This window comes from Rattus rattus, chromosome 2 (assembly GCF_011064425.1).
Source record: "Rattus rattus isolate New Zealand chromosome 2, Rrattus_CSIRO_v1, whole genome shotgun sequence".
Classification (NCBI taxonomy): Eukaryota; Metazoa; Chordata; class Mammalia; order Rodentia; family Muridae; genus Rattus; species Rattus rattus.
This window is the reverse complement of record NC_046155.1, coordinates 192183146-192199747: the sequence shown is the minus strand read 5'-3', so window position 1 is coordinate 192199747 and position 16602 is coordinate 192183146.

Genomic DNA, 16602 nt, shown 5'->3' with positions numbered 1-16602 from the left:
TGTGGCCATTACTCTGCCGCTGCCCCTATCAGGAGACAGGGTCTACTTCCCCTGTCCTTGAAGCCACTTGGTCTCATGACTTGGAGAATGCAGCCACGTGAATATGGGGCAGGCCTGCCACCCAGGCTTCCAGTGGACACCACAGCTTTTACTTTTGTTATCTTTGAGGAAGCCCCGAGACAAGACGTGAGGACACAGGTCTCCCCTTCCGAAGTGTGAGAGGTCAGGTAACCCTGTACGGAGCCTGCACCAGCTCTTAGATGCGTGTCAGGCCATCCTGGAGTTACATCTGAAAGACTCAGTGAGTGAGCCCAAGTGAAGCAGCGTCCCTCACAGGATGACTTAGGAGTCCGGACAAAATAGACACTAGCACTGTCCTCACAGGCAGAGTCTCCAGGTGGTTGTTATCCAGTGGCAGGGGCCTGCAACAACAACAACAACAACAACAAAAATGGCTGTAAATCATCGTCACAGTTGCTCATGAGCCACCAAGCCAGCACTGCAAACAAGTTGAAAAACAGCAGTGTCTCCCCCACCACAGTCACAGCTTTATTTTGAAACGTCTTAGTGAGTCACTGATACAATGTTTCTCATGGCACGCACCCTGTACTTGTTGGGGTTTAAAACAATTATTAGAGAGGGAGTGTGTGTGTGTGTGTGTGTGTGTGTGTGTGTGTGTGTGTGTGTGCGTGCGTGTGCGTGTGTGTGCGTGCGCGCGCGTGCGCGCGCTGAGAACATGTGTAGCACATGTAGAAGGCAACTTGAAGGAGTTGATTCTCTTCTGCCTTGTGGGTTCCAAGGATCCAGGGGAAGTTGCCAGGTTTAGTAAGGAGTGTCCTTCCCCACTGAGCCATCTTCCCAGCCTCCCTCCTCTCCAGATGATGAATTCTAGATGTGCTGGTGAGAGACAGTAGCTCAGCACGTTCAAAGCTGAGGCAGCTGGATTGTAAACTTGAGACCAGCCTGAGCTACGGAGTGAAATTCTGTCTCCTCACACTGCCTCCCATCCCCCAAAGATAATGAACTTTAAAGTAGATGACAGAGATGTTAAATAAAATGCAAGGGAGTTGATGGGTACAAGCACTACAGAAGGGTTGGTTTTTTGGTCAGGAAATAAAATCTCAAGGACAGAGCCACAGGGTTCTGAGTTGGGCTTTACACACTGCAGAAAAGAATGACTTTCTGTGCTGGTTTTGAGGGCTGATCTGGGATACCTGGAAATTTAGTTTTCACATTGTTTGTAGTGAGCGGGTCAGTAACTTCGTGGGTCTCCACAGTGTGCGAGGTGCCTGAGGAAGCTGGAGAGCATGGCTCTCACACCAGGAGTGTTGGGCAGGACCAGCTCTTGCCAGGCCAGTTCTCTAAGTCACTGACTGCCGTGGACAGGCTTGTCTCCACCCTAGCAAGGGGACATCCATTCAGCTTCTGAAATGCGTGATGGTGTTCACTGCAGGGAGAATGGCCTGCATCCCCATGGGCTGTGGGTGATGCCACACCCCTGAGAGGGGCAGAGGGAAGGATGAGACACCTCACAGAGTAGATATAGAGAGAGATAGAGAGAGAGAGAGAGAGAGAGAGAGAGAGAGAGAGAAGACAAAGACTTCTAGGACCATCATGACAAATAGTTGCAATGGAAACAAATACTTAAAACAACAGACATTTGCCTCTAAAGTTCCAATCAGGCTGTTGGTAAATTTGATTTTTTTCGGAACCTCTGTCCTTGGCTTGCTGGATACCTTCTTTCTGTGTCCTCTCTGTGCACACTCTCCCAGCCTGTCTTTCTCCAAATGTCCTATATACGTCAGTTTAACTACCTCCCTACAAGTTCTGCCTCCCAGTGCCACTTTCAGAGGAGCTGAAGGATTAGACTTCTCGAGGAGAGCACCATTCGGCTCCTAAATACACACGTGTGTAAATGTGTGTCTTTAGTTGGCCAGAAGTGGGTCCGGCCTCTGCCTTCTGAGCTACCCTGTTTTAACAGATAAAGATGAGCCGAGGAGGCAACACGTGTGTTGGAAACAATAGCTTTTGACCCTAGTCCCTGAAGGCAGAGGCCAGGAAAGCTTGCTGGGAGCATGGAGGGCACAGGGCGGGAGGCATAAACCGAAGGCGTTTATGCAAAGTGGCAGGCCAGTCTGGTGCCATCAGGAAGAACATCTTGCTATTCTGAGCAAATAGTTAGGATTGAACGCCCGCTTTCTTGAGTATGATTCCTTAGCCCCATACTCGGAAGTAACTGTCAAAAGGGAAATTACATTTGTTTTTTTGGCGGCTTTTTTCTTCTCATTTTAAAATTTCTCCCTGATGTGATAGGCCAACAGAACTTCTCCTTTCTTAAATGCAAGCTACTTGGTTCCTGTTTTCTCTCATTGGAAGCATTTCAAATAAAAAGCCAAGAGATCAGACAAACCGAAATGAAATAGCATACTTCCCAACTGAAGGGGACTTCTGCAGGTGACTTGGAGGTTTAAGAGCAGAGGTTGAGGACAATTGCCCAAGCGCAGCAAAACGTGCTAGCTTACACTCTTGGCCAAGAGAGCCAGGGTCTGTTTCAGACCAGAGGCTCCTGTTTCCAAGTGATTCTCACACTGGGTGTGCTCAGCTTCCTGGGTGGACGACGCATCAGAGGGAAGGCAGAGGGGGACTTCCCCCAGCTTCCCCCAGACAGGCTGGGGTCGCTAAAGCAGAAGATGTCCTTCTTAGGGAAAGAGGTGGGATTTTAAGGGGGAAGAAGGGGAGGAGGAGGAGGAGGAGGAGGAGAGGGGGAGGAGGAGGGGGAGGAGGAGGAGGAGGAGGAGGAGGAAAAAAAAAATGAAAAATCTGCCCGGGAAGAAACAGTGGATCAATCCATGCTAATATCACCTACCTAACATGGAATTGTCACAAGAAACTACCAGGTAGAAACAGAAAATCCTGTTAACCTTGAAGTGTCTCCCACACCACCATCTCCAGCCCTACTCCCACCCTCCACTCCTCCACACCAGAGCAACGAGATGAGTTAAACACTGCTCGCGCTCCCCTAAGAGTCCCCAGTGGGTGGTCTCCCTCACTCAGGTTTAAATTTCCTGTTAGCTCACCTTCTTGCACACATCAACTTCAGTTAGTTATGAAGAGACTGGAAAAGAGCAAAGAAGGAATATTCCTAGGCCTTGCGAGGCGCATGTACCGACCCCCTGCGTGGAGCCCGCAGCGACCCCTCGCGTGGCGCCCGCAGCGACCCCTTGTGGAGCTCTTGTAGCGGATCCGTGGGCACAGGAATTCATCTGTTTTATCACTCACACTATTCTCATAGAACCCGCCTTCCCTCCATTCCAGAGGAGCTGTTATCTGGGACACCCCATCGCACTGGATCTCTTCCCGAGGTCTCTTCTGAGGCCACGAAGAAATCCATGTAGTTCAAGGGCTAGAGGATCTAGGGGGCCTCACCCAGTCTTGTCTGTGGCCTTCCCCACACTTGTCTATGGTAGTCTTATGTTTACTTCACAGCCAAGTTTAAAGGAGTGATGAAACTAGTTTGTCACACCTCCCTCCGTATACTTATGACAAGTGTGGAAATCTGTTCTGTAGGAATTGGTTCAAAACTACGTGAGAAGTGCACCGCAAACTTTTGTGGTGAACAAAAAAAATCTTACTCTGATTTTCAGACACTCTGACCTGCAAACAGGGCTATGGATGAAGCACCAGAGGTGAAGCCCGTCGGCTTCTCATTGAAACCGACGTTACCACTCCATCCGCATTACCCCTGGTATACGGCTGGCATTCCACAGAGGCCTTGGGGGTACCCGAGTGCTTGCAGGGTCCACGTGTGAGTACCACGCACTCCTGGCCACCACTCTACAGCTCTTGATGAGGACGAGTTATCAGATGGGACCGTTCAGAGTTCTGCGGGAGCGAAAGCGGGAATTGGAGCATCTTCTGGCTTCTGGAACATAGGCCACCGAAGCCTGCTCTGGAGGGAAAGGAGAGTTTATCGCCTGTGTGGTCAAAACTCTGGTTTCTCTGTGGCCTAGCCCGGAAGCCACACTTCTGGGTGTGCCTAGAGGGAAGAGCCTGCCTCACTAGAGGGTGTGGTGTAGGAAAGTTTCATGGGAGAAGCCGCGACTCTGAATGAGGAAAAGGTGGCCACAGAACTAAGTGGTCGATTTCCTGCTTTTTCTCTTGTTCTTTGATAGTCAGAAGAAGGAAGAGAAACCCTTTGTCCAAAGCTGGACAGGAGCTCTCCTCACTGTTAATGGAGCAGACAGCCTGTCTCTCCCTAAGGAACAGAAGGTGAGGGATCTGTAGTTACTGGGGACGTTGTACTAAGTGATCTGGGCTAAATGTCCTCTGCGTTCCTCTCCCATGCGCCTTTCCTCTTTTCTCCCTCCTCCCTCCTCCCTCCCTCTCTCTCCCTCCTTCCCTCTTCCCTTTCTTCCTCTCTCCTCTCTTTCCTTCCACCATTCTGGTACTCCGGATGGAATCCAGGATTTCTCACATAGGATGGGCAAGCGCTCTAATACGGAGCCACACCCTTGATTTCTTTAACAATGTTTATTTTGAGACCAGTCTCACTAAGCAGTCTAGCTGTCCTTGAACTCACTCTGTAGCCCCATTGGGGGTTTAAGTTGGGATCTTCCTGCCCTAGCCTCCCGGGTTTAAGGGGATAACTGGCTTGTACCATTAGCCCCTTACTGTTGTGGACTTCTGATAGTAACAAGTTGAACTCCCCTTTTAGCAGAAAGAAAACTATGGCTGGTAAGAATTTCTTTTCCTTCTGCAAGCTTCAGACCACGGTAGCCTCTTTTTTGAATTTGGACATTGGGGTGGGTGTTCCTAGGACAGTGCAGGGTGCTGTCTGAATCAACCAGAGAGGTTTTGAACCACCCAGGCCCAAGGGAACCCAAGCCAACTGATAGGAAATATTTTTAAAGAAGATCGTTGGTACCTATTTTAAAAATTCCTCCTGTTAATATATTTAAAACTTCTAATGGAGTTACAGCACTGATAACCAGTGCTTAGGGTCAACCCCAGAGTCCTCAAAGGTAATGGTTTGCATTTAAAAAGTAATAAGGCCTAAGAATATTTTAAATGCCCACAGTTAGAAATTATCAATGGGATTTCCCATGCCCCATCCCATTCTATCAATAAAAAGAAAGAAAACAACAACAACAACAACAACAATAACAACAGTAACAACAACAAAAACCAAGTTGAACTATACTGAAAACAATTTGGAGAAGTTTCAGAAAAAAAATTTTTTTAGAAAGTTATGGATAAGTGAAAAAAGAAAGCCAACTATCATTGAAAACAAATGCCTTTACAGGAATTTCTTTGTGGTGCAAGTCTCATTTAAAGATGGGTAAACAGCATTAGTCAAAAAGCCCCACCTCCGGCTGCCGCTAAGCAGCCTTTTGGAAATGCCTAGGACAGAGTTCACTCACGCTGACTCAATGTGAGACTTAAAGAAGAAATTAACACATGGTAATAGCAGGGACAGAAGTGGCTGACAAGGTGACTGAATGACTAGACCAGCCAATTCTCTGATCAGCAAGGGCTGTGCCTCCTGACAGACAGACACAGCTCTCTAGGGATGGTGTGAACCTTCTTCCTGTGGCAAAACCATTGTGTGTCTCCATTTGCCAAGATGACACTACGCCATCACCAGTGCACATGTATATGGAGATGGGGGGGGCAGTTTCAGAACTGTTATCCCTCAGGAATTGTCTACCTCTTTTTAAAAGATTTATTTATTTATTTTATATGAGTACACTGTAGCTTTTCTTCAGCCACACCAATCCCATTGCAGATGGTTGTGAGCCACCATGTGGTTGCAGGGAATTGAACTCAGGATCTCTAGAAGAGCAGGCAGTGCTCTTAACTGCTGAGCCATCTCTCCAGCCCCCAATCATTCCTCCTCCCTCTTTTAAAGGCAAGGTCTCTTACTGGTTTGGAACTTGCCAAGTAGGCTAAGGTGGCTGGGTAGTGAGCTCTATATATCTGCCTGTCACCAAAAATGTGCCCTACCATGTTCAGCTTGTTTCTTTCTTTCTTTCTTTCTTTCTTTCTTTCTTTCTTTCTTTCTTTCTTTCTTTCTTTCTTTCTTTCTTTGTTTCTTTCTTTCTTTCTTTCTTTCTTTCTCCCTTCCTTCCTTCCTTCCTTCCTTCTTTCCTTCCTTCCTTCTTTCCTTCCTTCCTTATTTGAAAATATTATTTATTTAATGTATATGAGTATACTGTAGCTATCTTCAGACACACCAGAATAGGGCATTAGATCCCATTACCGATGGTTGTGAGCCACCATGTGGTTGCTGGGATTTGAACTCAGGACCTCTGGAAGAGTAGTCAGAGCTCCTAACCACGGAGCCATCTCTCTAGCTCCTTTCTTTCCTTTTCTCTTTGTTAGTGTTTTTTGTTTTTGTTTTTGTTTTTTGGGTTTTTTTTTTTTTAAAGACAGGGTTTCTCAGCATGGCCCTGGCTGTCCTGGAATTTATTCTGTAGACCAGGCTGGCCTTGAGCTTTCAGAGATCTCCCCGCCTCTGCCTCCCTAGTACTAGAATTAAAGGCATGGGCCACCACAGCCTGGCTTCACATGCAGCTTTTTAAATGTGGGTTCTAGAGATAGAATTCAGGTGTCCATGCTTCTGTAGCAAGTTCTTCCAGACTTAGCTATTCCCATGTCCAATAACAACACTGCCCTAAGGCATGGGGTAATTGTTGACCTCTGGCTTTCCTTTACCCTTGCTGACTTTTGTGGCATCGCCTTCCTATTCACTAATGACATGGCCTCAGGGTGAATATATCACAGTAGCTTTAGGACAAAGTAGAACTCTGAGGCTGACATCCAAGCACTTTCATGGTGACATCACAGTGTGCTTTTGGCGACATAGAGTGGGGACGGGGAACAGTGCTTTAGAAAAATAACTTTCTAGTGAGATGATCCACTGTCAGGAGTCCACGAGAGCGTCCTCGTCTCCTGTGCTGCTGCAGGACTTTAAAGACTTGTGTTCATCTGCTCCTGAGAATAAGCATGTGATGAGGCAGAAGGAAAGCAGAGTGTGTGTTGCTCACCCTGGTCTGCCAAGGAAACAGACCCTGGGTGAACCAAGAAGATGATTAGATGAGTCCGTGTTACCCTGGAGCACTGCTTCCCGACCTTCCTAACACCGCAACCCTTTAAGACAATTCTTCATGTTGTGGTGACCCCCAACCATAAAATTAATCAGTTGCTACTTCATAATTAGTTTTGCTACTGTTAAGAATCGTAATGTAATGGGATCTCATAAAACTGCAAAGCTTCTGTAAGGCAAAGGACACTGTGGTTAGGACAAAACGGCAACCAACAGATTGGGAAAAGATCTTTACCAATCCTACAACAGATAGAGGCCTTATATCCAAAATATACAAAGAACTCAAGAAGTTAGACTGCAGGGAGACAAATAACCCTATTAAAAAATGGGGTTCAGAGCTAAACAAAGAATTCACAGCTGAGGAATGCCGAATGGCTGAGAAACACCTAAAGAAATGTTCAACATCTTTAGTCATCAGGGAAATGCAAATCAAAACAACCCTGAGATTTCACCTCACACCAGTGAGAATGGCTAAGATCAAAAACTCAGGTGACAGCAAATGCTGGCGAGGATGTGGAGAAAGAGGAACACTCCTCCATTGTTGGTGGGATTGCAGACTGGTACAACCATTCTGGAAATCAGTCTGGAGGTTCCTCAGAAAAATTGGACATTAAACTGCCTGAGGATCCAGCTATACCTCTCTTGGGCATATACCCAAAAGATGCCCCAACATATAAAAAAGACACGTGCTCCACTATGTTCATAGCAGCCTTATTTATAATAGCCAGAAGCTGGAAAGAACCCAGATGCCCTTCAACAGAGGAATGGATACAGAAAATGTGGTACATCTACACAATGGAATATTACTCAGCTATCAAAACAACGAGTTTATGAAATTTGTAGGCAAATGGTTGGAACTGGAAAATATCATCCTGAGTGAGCTAACCCAATCACAGAAAGACATTCATGGTATGCACTCATTGATAAGTGGCTATTAGCCCAAATGCCTGAATTACCCTAGATGCCTAGAACAAATGAAACTCAAGACGGATGATCAAAATGTGAATGCTTAGGGCTGGGGATTTAGCTCAGTGGTAGAGCGCTTACCTAGGAAGCGCAAGGCCCTGGGTTCGGTCCCCAGCTCCGAAAAAAAGAACCAAAAAAAAAAAAAAATGTGAATGCTTCCTCCTTCTTTAAAAAGGGAACAAAGAATACCCTTGGCAGGGAAGAGAGAGGCAAAGATTAAAACAGAGACTGAAGGAACACCCATTCAGAGCCTGCCCCACATGTGGCCCATATATATACAGCCACCCAATTAGACAAGATGGATGAAGCAAAGAAGTGCAGAAGTGTAGATCGCTCCTGAGAGACACAGCCAGAATACAGCAAATACAGAGGCGAATGCCAGCAGCAAACCACTGAACTGAGAATAGGACCCCCGTTGAAGGAATCAGAGAAAGAACTGGAAGAGCTTGAAGGGGCTCGAGACCCCATATGTACAACAATGCTAAGCAACCAGAGCTTCCAGGGACTAAGCCACTACCTAAAGACTATACATGGACTGACCCTGGACTCTGACCTCATAGGTAGCAATGAATATCCTAGTAAGAGCACCAGTGGAAGGGGAAGCCCTGGGTCCTGCTAATACTGAACCCCCAGTGAACTAGACTGTTGGGGGAGGTGGCAATGGGGGGGGGAGTGGGGAGGGAACACCCATAAGGAAGGGAGGAGGGGATGTTTGCCCGGAAACAGGAAAGGGAATAACACTCGAAATGTATATAAGAAATATTCAAGTTAATAAAAAAAAAAAATTAAAAAAAAAAGAATCGTAATGTAAATATCTGTGTTTTCTGATGAACTTAGGTGACCCCTGTCAAAGGGTCGTTCAAACCCAGAGTGGTGATAACACACAGGTCTAGAATTGCTGCCCTAGTGGATGTGACATGGCCATTCTCTGCCAGTGTGAAGTGTTTTTCCAGGAGATGTCTCCATTCCCTGGTAGTGGAGGGCACAGGCTTTCCCACAGCTGGACGGGAAAGCGGCTGTTGTAAACCCAAAGAAGCAATTACAGAAAGAGAAAAGATGTCAGTGCCACCTGCTTTGAAACACTGACTTCAGATGGTGCCAGGGCATCTGTGCCAAAGAAGTGAGTGGCTCCTGGGCCATGTGCTCACAACGGTGTTTGGCACAGGACCAAGGGACTGTGGCTATTAGTGTCACAGTGTATAGACTTAGTCTGAGTCTTTTGTGTCAGAGAATGTGTCACAGATATTTTATTTTGGCTCCTACCTGCACCATGAGTTGATTCTATGAGGTTGTCTTAGGATCACAGCCACCTACGTAAGGATGGAATACAGAACATTTTCCTGAACCCTGTAGCAAGCAAAGGGAAGCTACACAAAACCTACTGCTTCTCCTCGCTCCAGCTCTGCGGCTGCCGAGTCCCTGGGGCCAGCCATTAAAGCCGGTGGTGGGTTCTTGGATGAGATTCCAGGTTTCTCAGCCACAATCTGGGCATGTTTAAGAGTTACAAAGTCAGAGCTGAGAGTTCTGTCTTCATCTGAAGCCTGCTAGTGGAAGACTGACTTCTAGGCAGCTAGGATGAGGGTCTTAAAGCCCACACCCACAGTGACACACCTACTCCAACAAGGCCACACCCACTGCAACAAGGCCACACCCACTCCAAGGCCACACCCACTCCAACAAGGCCACACCTCCTAATAGTGCCACTCCCTGGCCCAAGCTTATCCAAACCATCGCAGCTATCTTCTTTTAAACCATCTCATTTCTCAGTCCTTGACAACACGTGCCAACAGCTCCTTTAATCCCCTGCCCCTGACGTTTTAAATGGCAGATAAAGTTACTGCAAAAATATTACTTTTATTTCGCATGGATATGCATGTGCCTGAGTGCACATATGTTATGTGTACCATGTTCATGCAGGAGCCCTCAGGGGTTAGAAGAGTGTGACAAGTGTCCCAGAACTGACACACAGCTGTGAGCCACCCAGTGGGTCTTCTGCATCATGAACAGTAACTGTTCTTAACCACAGAACCATCTTGCTAGCCTCTACAGTCAGTTTTTTTTTTTAATTTTGCCCAGAGAAAATGGAAAAGGTGAGGACCGCATTTATCATACCACATGCATGAGTCTTTGTGATTATTAGTAATTTCTAAATCTCCATGGCACTGGAGATGGGGTGGGGATGACGATCTGGACCAGAAAGGACAAGGCTGATGAAGTATACTGAGATGTTTTCATAAGCAAGATCTCTCTGAAGACATCTGCAGTACCCAGTTTCTGTTTGGGGATGAGCTACGTTTAATAATACTGACCAGCATCTGACCTGGAGTCAACAAGCAAGTCCTGATTCTACGAGGCTCCTTACCAAATGGCTCCTGCCTCCTAGCTGACGGATGGTGAGAGAAAGAAGGCTTCAGAGAAATGCGTGGGAAAGATCAGGAAGATTCAATTCAACCCATAATATCTTGATTGTTACCAGGTGGCAGGCTAGAGGCTGTGGGCTGAGGGCTCTGGTTCTCCAGGTCTGAAGATGGAGTCTACTAGAGCCAAGGGAGTGGGTTAAAAAAGTGACAGAGACAAACCTGATCAATAGTAACATCACCTTGAGGTTCTATATGGAAGGAACAAGCCCTAAGCTTTGGGGGTCTTGTTCTTTGACCCAGTAGACATGTATGTTCATTGCCAGGGAAAGCACCATTAGGAAGCTGTGTACAGATCATCATCCTACACATTTGAACTCAGAGAAGGGCTCTAAAATCTCAGAGGAGTCTAGGAGCATGGTGTGGAAACACAGACACCGCCATCTCATGTCTCTTCTTGATGGAGCCCTGAGATAGCTCTGTATCTTCTCAGAGACCAGCATGAGAGCAGCTCTCATTCCCGTACCCACCTTTCTAAGTGATAGATTCACACATTGGCTACATGGTCTCAAGAGTGCCTGAAGGAAAAGCCGGCCGAAGTTCATATCCTAAATGCTTTACAGGGAAATCAGACTGTTAATTGTTGGCAGTCTGGACCTGTCAGTGAATTCCACTCGATGTTGCTACATCTCAATGCAGGAACCCCCAGCTCCACCTGTTTGCTTCAAATGACAACTTCCTCCTAGGTCCTTTTCCTTACACGGTTCAAAGACTCTGGCTTGACTGTTGGAGTTTTCAGCCAGAGACAATGCTCCAAGTTGACCCTTGTGAAAAGCCTGACAAGTTCTCATGTAGGAGGTTGGCCCCTGCATCATTTTTCTCCACTCTACTACCTGATTGACCATCTATTCCATTTTCAGACAACGCTTGGAAATCAAGAAGGAACAGCAAATGTGAGGCAGCTGATGGCCAGTGGCCTTGGCATGCACTACTACAGATGACCTGTTTCTACCAGACTCAGAGTTTCAGCAGGAGGTGGACCCTGGCTGACACTGGACATGGCTTCAATGGCATAGCATCTTTATAGAGTTGGAAGAGAACAATGGCCACACAGACCCTATCACAGTGATGACCTGTGGTCAAGTATTTCGATTATGAAAAGCAGCAATAATAAACAAGAGTAATTATTTTCTCCATTATTTTAAGTTTGAAAGTGCCAAGAGTCAATGAAATCTGCCTCCTTTTATTAAGGGATTCACTAGCTTTGTTGTTATACATAAAAATAATAATAAAAGCATAATTTAACAGATCAAAGGGACAGCACAACACCAGCCCAACAACAGGCACTTAATGGACAATTTAGAGGCATCTGGATTCATCGGGAGCTTTGAAGGAAGAGTAAGGATCTGTGAGTACAGAGAGGGTTTGAAGCATTCCTTTCTGACAAGGACGAACTTGAAGGTTTCCCTGCCAACCCCAGGGACCACCGCTGGTTACCACAAAAGAATCTACATTCGGCCAGGAAGACCAAGTTCTGAGCATCCAGTAAACATTCAGCCCAGCAATAGTGTGCTTTGGGGCTCCCAAGCTCTTCTTTCCTGTGAGGTGCTTAAATTTCAACTGTGCTGAAGAACTGTAGCCCGAAAACAGCCGTAGCTTTGGCAAAGAGTATAGAAGTGAAGAGACAGAGTAGGGGATGGCCTCCATCATCCCTCTGTTTGGGAGGGGGGGGCGGCTTTATCTCTCTGAGTCAGAGGAATGGAATAGCCAGGGAGTACAAAACAACGGGTCATAAATCACGCTTAGCCTCAGCGTATTTTCAGAACATCTCAGCCACGAGGCACTCAGCCCTCAGCCGCGCTAACTGGAGGACTCTGGTGCCTTTGGGAGTTGTTGGGACTGAGGGGGAAGAGAGAGTGGGGTGGGGTCATCCTAACACTTCTTTTCTTCTCCTGGAGACCAACGAAAGGATTTCATCGGTGCCTAGCAAAACCCCACTTACTCTTTAGGGCAGGCTGACCTGCCAACTCTAAGTATATATATTTATGACAATAATTTTCTCCTGAAACAATAAAGAAGAAATATGGCTGCATTCCACTCTCCCACCTCATGCCAGTACCAGGGCAACTGGGATTGTTTTGACTGCAGAGATACACGGCAGCTCTTCCCTTACGCACAGATATGCTCTCCCTGCGGTTTCCCTGACGCCCATACCATCGTGGCAATTTAGTTCCATAAAGGGGACCCTTACCATGGCAACACTGACTCTTATTTAAAAGCAAATGGAAAGCCAAGTCCCTCCTTCAGAATTCTATCTTGTGAGAGAGTTGGTTGGAGTACACCAAGGGCCGGGAGACGGCTAGGAGGCTGATGCTCTTTCAGGCACATTTTTGTCTCGGTGGCCGACACGCCTGGCGCCACGCACTCTCTGCAAATAACACAACCTCTCTCTCCTCCCCTCATCTCCCCCATCCCGCTTCTCCTCTTCGACTCCATGACCTGAACATCGTCTCTCCACCCAAGATACTCAGAGAGGCCAATGCTGGCATCTGTGAAGAGCAAAAGGACTCAAACTCAGCACCACCGAAAGCCCCTTCCCAAGTTCTGAAAATGTAAATATGTTCTCCATGCTCAGAGTAGTCCTCCTGCAGTAACCCCAGCACAGTCCCATTGTGCCTTCTGGTCTCTTCAGGAACACGTTTTCCATACCCATACTTAAGGGGAGCTGCAGCCCCAGGGTATTTCATATTTGTTGGTGCTACTGCGTTATTGAAACACCCATGCTGTCTATTTTGGTGACTATGTAGACTACAAGCCAAGAGCACGATTTCCTCCTTTTCTCCCAGCTCAGTAGCAGGACAAAGGACATTTTGGTCCAGTAAGATGTAATGGTGTTTTAGTTCGTTCAAAGAAAAATGAAGACTAAGGGATGGTTAATGTTTTCTTTTCAGGGATACAGGCTTATGTCTCTAAATCCACTTTAAGTTCTCTCTCTCTCTCTCTCTCTGTCTCTCTCTCTCTCTCATTTATTTATTTATTTATTTATTTATTTATTTATTTATTTATCTTTACAGAAACAGGATATGAACACATAAGCTGTGAACTATGATCATAAGGTAGTGGTGAGAGCGTCAGAAACCCCACGAGAAACGCTGTCTTTGTTCCTCAGCTGCTGTCTTCTGTGCTCATTAAAATGTGTGGTCAAGGAGGGGGACTGTGATGAGCCAGGGAAAGGGAGGAGGTGGAGCACATCTCAGTTTGGGAGAGCGCTCTGCGCCATGCATGCTGTGGTGTGTAGCACGAGTCCTCCCTAATGTGACAGACAGCTCGCCTCGCTCACAGCTGCTTATGAAATCATGCGGACTTGACTCCGGGTGGTGCATTGCAGCTTCAACCATCCCCTGGGGCACAGTACCAGGACGACAGTTTTCACAAGCTCCTGGAAAGGACCACATTGCTCTTCTAGGGATGCACCCTTTTACAGCCAGGGTAGAGGATAGTGCAACCTGGATGTCACCTCTACACCCACGATGCCCAGAGGGGTCAATGCTGGCAGGTCCTAGGGCGAAGGAACCTCTATTCACAGTGTAGCTAGTATTATTGGGTCAGAAATCTCAGCGTTACCCTTGGAGAAAGTTTGTCTCCTCCTCTCTTGAACTTGAATTCCTATAGGACATCTTGCTTTGAAGGAATTTGGGATCCTTCATGAAGGTAGCCACATTGATTGGGAGAGACGTTGACCATGTGGGATTTCTCTCATCAGTGGAGGTAGGCGATTGCCCCTTGCACAGGGCAGATCATGTGATCAATCACTAAGAGGAAACTGGGTGATTGCTGCATATCAAGGATGACCATCTGGAACCTGGGGGATTCATTGGGCTGTACCTCCTTATTTCCTGTCTTATGAAAGTGAAAGCAAAACCATTGGAAGAAGGAAGGATGTGGGATGCGGGATGCGGGATGCGGGAAGCGAGATGCCGGACCATTGAGGACTTAGATCCCAGAGGAGCTAAGAGCCGAGTTGCTATGTAGAGAGCCCCAGAAAGCTGGGGGAAGCTGAGGACAGAGGATACACAATGCTAGTGGAGGAAGTTACAAGTGTCAACCACAGGCTCATGACTGGTTTACAAGAGGAACCGAGTAGCCATCACATGTCCATGGCGTGTGTGAACACGAGTACATGCATGTCTGTAATATGTTTCTTCTTTTCTCTTCATTTCTTGGAACAAATTTATCAGAGATTATTTTAGTCATAAGGTAATATCATGTTCAGAGAAGACACTAGCTGAATTTAAGGAATGGTCACTCCATAATGACAGATTATGTCCCAGGAAATATCAGCTATGACTGTTAAACTGTTGGGATATTTATTGTATTTCCTCATTCATGGGGGAAGATAGCAATCTCTCTCTCTCTCTCTCTCTCTCTCTCTCTCTCTCTCTCTGTGTGTGTGTGCACATGCGTGCATGTGTGTGTGTGCATGCACATTAGAAGAGAGATTCACATCTTGCAAATCTGAGACAAAAAAATTCATGGGTGATTTAAATATGAGAAGAGTATGGGGCAGAGACTCAGTCATAGGGCAGACTGTGGTTATTAAGCTATGACTCAATCCCAAACCCACATCCTAGGTGCCTGGAAGGCATGGTACACCCTGCAGGCCTCATTCCTGCTCTTCTCTCAGTCTCCCTGTGCAGATGGAGAGGGAACACGCTCCCTCCTGGTTTCTCTCATTCTGCACGATGTCATTCTGCTTTCTGTTGGCGTCTCCTGAGGAAGGTTTTCTTCATGCTGACAGCAGCATTCACATCCAATAGCAGTTTTTGGTTTTATTCACAAGTCTCAGTATCAGTCTGGTCACCGTGTCTGCCATCATGAGCTCCTACCATCTGGCACCTGGTCCTCAGGGCCCTGGGGCCTCTTCTGACTGTGGGGATTTCAGCCCAGGGAGCTGCTTCCCATATGAGTAGTCTCTACTCGGCAAGCTTCTCGCCCCAGCTCTTTGTGCCCTCAGAGGTCAGGTGAAGTGGCTGCTTCCTGTGGTCACGTTTATGATACCCCACTGGTTCCTTTTCTTCAACTTCTGAATCCAGAGGTCATGCTCTCCCTGTGAATCATCCTGTGTGCGCTCTGCAGAGGTCACGGTCTTCCAGTGGATCAGCCTGTGTGATCTTTCTAACATGACTTTCTAAAGCTCACCAGCTTCCCCGTAATGACATGACAACCTTTTATATTATTTATGAAAGCCTTATGCCTTTGCTTACTCTTTTCCTAACTAGCTCTTATAATTCATTAACCCATTAATATTAATCTGTGTTCTGCCACATGGCACTGTTAGTTAGCACCCCTCAGTTTTATTATGCTCAACTTCCTCAGCGTCTGTAGATAATATCCTACCTTTTGCTCTCTCCCAGAGTTCCTATCTCTCTGCTCAAAAGTCCCGCCTATTCTCTCCTGCTTTGCTATAGGCTGTTCAGCTCTTTATTAAACCAATCAGAAGGCATCAGAGTGTCCCGCCTATTCTCTCCTGTTTTACTATAGGCTGTTCAGCTCTTTATTAAACCAATCAGAAGGCGTCAGCGAGAGTGTTTCCAAAACACTAAGATAGGTTATACTTAACGTACCCAAGTCCAGTGTGCACCCAAATCAGCATGTAAAAATACGAAGATAATCTTTATACAGTGTGTAAAAAGATCACCCCAGCAGATCTCTGTGGAGATCATGTTGACCCTGTGCTCTCTGCCACTCGTTGCTCATCTTCGCCTGGCTTCTTTTCATTTTGTTTCTGACTCATAGGGCACTGGTCAATGTCATTTCAGCAATTTCTTTGACTTCTTATTAGAATCTGGAAGGACACATCCTATTTTATTTTCTTACCCGATCTTGTTGTTTTTCTAAGAAATCCTAAAGGTGGTTAAGTTAACATTTGTGCTTTTACTTCACCAAGTTGAATGTTTTAACTTCCTTCTCTACTCTTCCATTTTTAAGATTTATTTCTAGTGTGTGTGTGTGTGTGTGTGTGTGTGTGTGTGTATGTGTGTGTATCTGTGCCTTATGTATGTGTGTCTCTGTGTGCCTATGTGTGTGTATGTGTGTATGTGTGTGTATCTGTGCCTTATGTATGTGTGTCTCTGTGTGCCTATGTGTGTCTCTCTGTATATGTGTCTGTGTGTC